Genomic DNA, 7,500 nt, shown 5'->3' on the forward strand with positions numbered 1-7,500 from the left:
TCTCCAAGGCTTCAGGATTGTCATTAAACTTAAAGAAATGCAAACTTCTTGCGCTGCATGACTCGCCACTAAAGGAAATCAGCGATGTTTCTATGAAATCAGAAATAAAATACTTGAGCATTTTCCTATCCAAGGACCAAACGTTAAATCAATCCAGGAACATTGAATCTAAACTGAATCAAAGTAAAGCTTAATTCTAATATATGGCTCCAGAGAGATTTATCAATATTAGGCCGGATATATTTGACTAAAATGGATGTGTTTATCCAGATGTATATACCCAGCGTATTCCAATGCTGCTCCAAATCAACTCGTAAAATCTGTTAACCAAATCAATTTCAACTTTATCTGGAGGAACAGACCACACCATCTAAGAAAAATCACATATGGTGAAAGAAACAAGTGAAGGAGGGCTGAAAGTGATAGAGTCGGACTGCTTGAATGGGACATTGAAGGTGAACTGGTTGAAATCCTGGATCAAACCTCATCGTTCTTTCTGGTATTGTACTCCAAACTACTTATTCAACAAAGTCGGCGGCCTGAGTCTTCTGCTTATCTCTGACTTGGATATCAACAAGATTCCTGTCAAATGTTCAGAGTTCCATAAACAAATATTATTATACTGGAAAATGATATACGTACACAATTTCTCACCACACAGTATAATAGTTTGGAACAATCGATATGTACTGCATGGCAACAAACCTCTGTTTTACAAGGAATGCTTTGAGAAAGGTATATGGTCGATAATTGACTTGATGGATGACACTGGCAGTCCTCTGGACAATGAGCAGTTCTGTACTACACACAGATTCAAGCCTCCCATATTAGAGTTGCTAAAGTTACGAAACGCACTGCCTCGACAATTTGTATTCCTGACCAAAAATATAATGACGCACCGAACCGTACAACCACAGTTACCCCGACTATCACTCCAGGGAATCTCAATTGTGGACAGAAAGCGCGGCAACTCCTTTATTAGGAAATGTTTCACAGGAAACTTATTCCCTGGACGTCAAAAAAAAAAAAAAGGATATTTTAAATAAATTTGATGAGGAATCGATTGCCACGCTGCGAACTATGTATCTGACTCTACCCATACCCCCAAGGCAAAAGAGACCCACTTCAAAATTATGACTGACATCTACCCATCTAAGGAATTATCGAGGGTACGCTTTAATTTTGAAGATAATATTTGTACATTTTGTGAAGACAACATTGAAACCACTGACCATATATTTTTTCTCCTTCTCATTCCATCGTCACCAGTTTCCTTCTCAAAAGATGATATAACATTCTGTTTACTTATAAGCAACATAACAGATGAACTCTGTGTCAATGTTCTTTTAGGCCTGGCCAAGTTCTTCATTCACAAGAACAGAATGCAAAAATGCTCCCCAAATTTTAATGTCTTCATAAACGATTTTGAAATATAAAAAAAAAAAAAAAAAATCCTTAAAACTTATGGAAAAATCCGAAAACAAAAAAATATAGTTACCCATGTCCGAGGTTCCTTTTTTTTTTGGTAAAAAAAAAAAACAAAACAAAAAAAACAACTTGATTACATGTTACATTCCCCTTGCAATTTTTTTTTTTTTTTTTCGTTTTAATTTCTTATTTGTCTATCTATTGATTTAATTACTTCCTTTTAATTTCTTTTTTTGTCTCGCACTGTAAATTTCTCACAAACCTGTAACACTATTAACTTCTCATTACATACAGAACAAATGTCCTGATGTCCGTTGCTTCCTCATCCCTGGTTGTTTCATTGACATTCAGTTCTACCTTGCTATGTTTATTTGTACATTTGTATATTTGGGTGTACTATTTATGTTCAATTAAAAACAGTTTGATGTCTGAGATTCCTTGTGAACCGCCAACTTAATTACATGTTATATTCCCCTCACAATTTTTTTTTTTCGTTTTTAATTTTATTTTTCTATCTATTTATTTAATTATATCCTTCTAATTTTCTTTTTTTGTCTAGCATTAAAAATTTCTCGCAAACCGTTAACACTATTAACTTCTGATTACTTACACCACGAATGCGCTTATGCCCCCCCACCCATCCCGCTTTTTCCGTACGGAGGCAGACACTGAGATCGAAAGCAAATGGGTGTCATTGAAATGCAGTAACAGGGTGATAACAGCCGTGTTCGAAGTGTGTAGGGGCTTATAGGAGAGCAGAAGCACGTCACGCAATTCACCTGAGTTCGGAGGATCGGGAGTACCAGGGCCCATAGCGGAGAAGCGGAAGAGCGGAGTTATGTGTCTCTTCTCAAAGGCGGGGAAACTGGGGGGCAGCAGGACCCCTTAGACCGGCTAATGTGAGTCTTCTCCGGACATAGATCACCCGGACTTATGACTGGAGCTCCCGGACCTCTGGGCACACACATATGTGAATGAGTGGATGAGCTAATGTTGGTTTGGTTGTGGATACGTTTCGGCCAATGCTATCAGCACAGCTATGATTATCCCCAGAACGTTGAGAACGAGCTCCCGGAACTCCAGACATGCGTATATAAAAGAGTGGAATTAAGGTGTGTGTGTGTGTGTGTGTGTGTGTGTGTGTGTGTGTGTGTGTGTGTGTGTGTATACGTGTGGGACAGAAGTAATGTTGGGGACAGAAATTGTTATTAGCCTGCTGGCAGATGACACAACCTTAGTTTTGAAAAATGAACATCAAGTCCCAATAAGTGCTGAAAAAAACCAAAACATTCTCCAAGGCTTCAGGATTGTCATTAAACTTAAAGAAATGCAAACTTCTTGCGCTGCATGACTCGCCACTAAAGGAAATCAGCGATGTTTCTATGAAATCAGAAATAAAATACTTGAGCATTTTCCTATCCAAGGACCAAACGTTAAATCAATCCAGGAACATTGAATCTAAACTGAATCAAAGTAAAGCTTAATTCTAATATATGGCTCCAGAGAGATTTATCAATATTAGGCCGGATATATTTGACTAAAATGGATGTGTTTATCCAGATGTATATACCCAGCGTATTCCAATGCTGCTCCAAATCAACTCGTAAAATCTGTTAACCAAATCAATTTCAACTTTATCTGGAAGAACAGACCACACCATCTAAGAAAAATCACATATGGTGAAAGAAACAAGTGAAGGAGGGCTGAAAGTGATAGAGTTGGACTGCTTGAATGGGACATTGAAGGTGAACTGGTTGAAATCCTGGATCAAACCTCATCGTTCTTTCTGGTATTGTACTCCAAACTACTTATTCAACAAAGTCGGCGGCCTGAGTCTTCTGCTTATCTCTGACTTGGATATCAACAAGATTCCTGTCAAATGTTCAGAGTTCCATAAACAAATATTATTATACTGGAAAATGATATACGTACACAATTTCTCACCACACAGTATAATAGTTTGGAACAATCGATATGTACTGCATGGCAACAAACCTCTGTTTTACAAGGAATGCTTTGAGAAAGGTATATGGTCAATAATTGACTTGATGGATGACACTGGCAGTCCTCTGGACAATGAGCAGTTCTGTACTACACACAGATTCAAGCCTCCCATATTAGAGTTGCTAAAGTTACGAAACGCACTGCCTCGACAATTTGTATTCCTGACCAAAAATATAATGACGCACCGAACCGTACAACCACAGTTACCCCGACTATCACTCCAGGGAATCTCAATTGTGGACAGAAAGCGCAGCAACTCCTTTATTAGGAAATGTTTCACAGGAAACTTATTCCCTGGACGTCAAAAAAAAAAAAAAGGATATTTTAAATAAATTTGATGAGGAATCGATTGCCACGCTGCGAACTATGTATCTGACTCTACCCATACCCCCAAGGCAAAAGAGACCCACTTCAAAATTATGACTGACATCTACCCATCTAAGGAATTATCGAGGGTACGCTTTAATTTTGAAGATAATATTTGTACATTTTGTGAAGACAACATTGAAACCACTGACCATATATTTTTTCTCCTTCTCATTCCATCGTCACCAGTTTCCTTCTCAAAAGATGATATAACATTCTGTTTACTTATAAGCAACATAACAGATGAACTCTGTGTCAATGTTCTTTTAGGCCTGGCCAAGTTCTTCATTCACAAGAACAGAATGCAAAAATGCTCCCCAAATTTTAATGTCTTCATAAACGATTTTGAAATATAAAAAAAAAAAAAAAAAATCCTTAAAACTTATGGAAAAATCCGAAAACAAAAAAATATAGTTACCCATGTCCGAGGTTCCTTTTTTTTTTGGTAAAAAAAAAAAACAAAACAAAAAAAACAACTTGATTACATGTTACATTCCCCTTGCAATTTTTTTTTTTTTTTTTCGTTTTAATTTCTTATTTGTCTATCTATTGATTTAATTACTTCCTTTTAATTTCTTTTTTTGTCTCGCACTGTAAATTTCTCACAAACCTGTAACACTATTAACTTCTCATTACATACAGAACAAATGTCCTGATGTCCGTTGCTTCCTCATCCCTGGTTGTTTCATTGACATTCAGTTCTACCTTGCTATGTTTATTTGTACATTTGTATATTTGGGTGTACTATTTATGTTCAATTAAAAACAGTTTGATGTCTGAGATTCCTTGTGAACCGCCAACTTAATTACATGTTATATTCCCCTCACAATTTTTTTTTTTCGTTTTTAATTTTATTTTTCTATCTATTTATTTAATTATATCCTTCTAATTTTCTTTTTTTGTCTAGCATTAAAAATTTCTCGCAAACCGTTAACACTATTAACTTCTGATTACTTACAGCACGAATGCGCTTATGCCCCCCCACCCATCCCGCTTTTTCCGTACGGAGGCAGACACTGAGATCGAAAGCAAATGGGTGTCATTGAAATGCAGTAACAGGGTGATAACAGCCGTGTTCGAAGTGTGTAGGGGCTTATAGGAGAGCAGAAGCACGTCACGCAATTCACCTGAGTTCGGAGGATCGGGAGTACCAGGGCCCATAGCGGAGAAGCGGAAGAGCGGAGTTATGTGTCTCTTCTCAAAGGCGGGGAAGCTGGGGGGCAGCAGGACCCCTTAGACCGGCTAAGGTGAGCCTACTCCGGACAGAGATCACCCGGAGTTATGACTGGAGCTCCCGGACCTCTGGGCACACACATATGTGAATGACTGGATGAGCTAATGTTGGTTTGGTTGTGGATACGTTTCGGCCAATGCTATCAGCACAGCGATGATGAGTTCAGGTGTGTCTGTGTGTGTTTGTGTGTTTGTGTGTGTGTGTGTGTGTGTGTGTGTGTGTGCGTGTGTTTGTGTGTGTGTGAGAGTTTGTTTTTGTGGGTTGGGGGGGGTTCCCGCGGACACGGAGTACCAGGGCCTGGAGCGGATGAGGTGAGGAGCGGAGGAGAGCAGAAGCCCGGACCGTGATTCGCTTGTGTCCAGCGGTTCGGGAGTTCCAGGGCCCGAAACGGAGGAGCGGAGGAGCGGAGGAGCGGAGGAGCGGAGGAGCGGAGGAGCGGAGGACAGCAAAACCCCTTTCTGCAATTCGCCTGAGTCCGGCGGATCGGTAGTACCTGGTTCCGCAGCGGATGAGCGGAGGAGTGGAGGAGATGTTTCTCTTCTCAGAGGCGGCGAGGGGGGGGGGGCAGGACCCCTTACCCTTATCCCCCCCGGACGTTTGAGTGGAGCTCCCGGACCTCCGGGCACGCACATGCGAATGACTGGATCACAGGGAGTGCCAGGGCCTGGAGCGGATGAGCAGAGGAGAGGCGGAGGGCAGAAGCCCGGCCCTGTTCAAGAGTTCCAGGGTCCAAAGCGGGGGAGCGAAGAAGCGGAGGAGGGGAGGAGAGCAGAAGAGCAAAAAACTGGCCCGGAATTCACCGAAGTCCCGCGGATCGGGAGTTCCAGGGCCCGGAGCGGAAGAGCGGAGGAGCGGAGGAGAGGAGGAGCGGAGCAAAGCTAAGCCCGTCTTAACAACAAGGAAATTACAGATGAGGCTATAATTTCTAATGAAAACTTTAAATTCTATAGCCACGTATACACTTCGACATTGTCAAAAAGCGATTGTGACTCCTTTCCATTAAATATTCCTCAATATATCCCAAAAATAAACAACAAACAATATATGATTGTTTATATATGTTTATATATAAACAACAAAAAATATACAGTTTGATGTCTGAGATTCCTTGTGAATCGCCAACTTAATTACATGTCGTATTCCCCTTGCATTTTTTTTTTTTGGTTTTAATTTCATTTGTCTATCTATTTATCTAATTATTTCCTTTTAATTTCGTTTTTTGTCTCGCACTGTAAATTTCTCACAAACCTGTAACACTATTAACTTCTCATTACATACAGAACAAATGTCCTCATGTCCGTTGCTTCCTCATGCCTGGTTGTTTCATTGACATTCAGTTCTACCTTGCTATGTTTATTTGTACATTTGTATATTTGGGTGTACTATTTATGTTCAATTAAAAACAGTTTGATGTCTGAGATTCCCTGTGAACCGCCAACTTAATTACATGTTATATTCCCCTCACAATTTTTTTTTTTCGTTTTTAATTTTATTTTTCTATCTATTTATTTAATTATATCCTTTTAATTTTCTTTTTTTGTCTAGCATTAAAAATTTCTCGCAAACCGTTAACACTATTAACTTCTGATTACTTACAGCACGAATGCGCTTATGCCCCCCCACCCCCCACCCCCCGCTTTTTGCGTACGGTGGCAGACACTGAGATCGAAAGCAAATGGGTGTCATTGAAATGCAGTAACAGGGTGATAACAGCCGTGTTCGAAGTGTGTAGGGGCTTATAGGAGAGCAGAAGCACGTCACGCAATTCACCTGAGTTCGGAGGATCGGGAGTACCAGGGCCCATAGCGGAGAAGCGGAAGAGCGGAGTTATGTGTCTCTTCTCAAAGGCCGGGAAGCTGGGGGGCAGCAGGACCCCTTAGAGCGGCTAATGTGAGCCTTCTCCGGACATAGATCACCCGGACTTATGACTGGAGCTCCCGGACCTCTGGGCACACACATATGTGAATGAGTGGATGAGCTAATGTTGGTTTGGTTGTGGAAACGTTTCGGCCAATGCTATTAGCACAGCTATGATGAGTTCAGGTGTGTCTGTGTGTGTTTGTGTGTTTGTGTGTGTGTATGCGTGTGTATGTGTGTGTGTGTGTGTGTGTGTGTGTGTGCGTGTGTTTGTGTGTGTGTGAGAGTTTGTTTTTGTGGGTTGGGGGGGGTTCCCGCGGACACGGAGTACCAGGGCCTGGAGCGGATGAGGTGAGGAGCGGAGGAGAGCAGAAGCCCGGACCGTGATTCGCTTGTGTCCAGCGGTTCGGGAGTTCCAGGGCCCGAAACGGAGGAGCGGAGGAGCGGAGGACGGCAAAACCCCTTTCTGCAATTCGCCTGAGTCCGGCGGATCGGTAATACCTGGTTCCGCAGCGGAGGAGCGGAGGAGTGGAGGAGATGTTTCTCTTCTCAGAGGCGGCGAGGGGGGGGGACAGGACCCCTTACCCTTACCCCCCCCGGACGTTTGAGTG

This window comes from Fistularia commersonii, unplaced genomic scaffold (genome assembly GCF_037954325.1).
Source record: "Fistularia commersonii isolate RoL2024-O1a breed Wild unplaced genomic scaffold, RoL_Fcom_v1.0 HiC_scaffold_44, whole genome shotgun sequence".
NCBI classification, from domain to species: domain Eukaryota; kingdom Metazoa; phylum Chordata; class Actinopteri; order Syngnathiformes; family Fistulariidae; genus Fistularia; species Fistularia commersonii.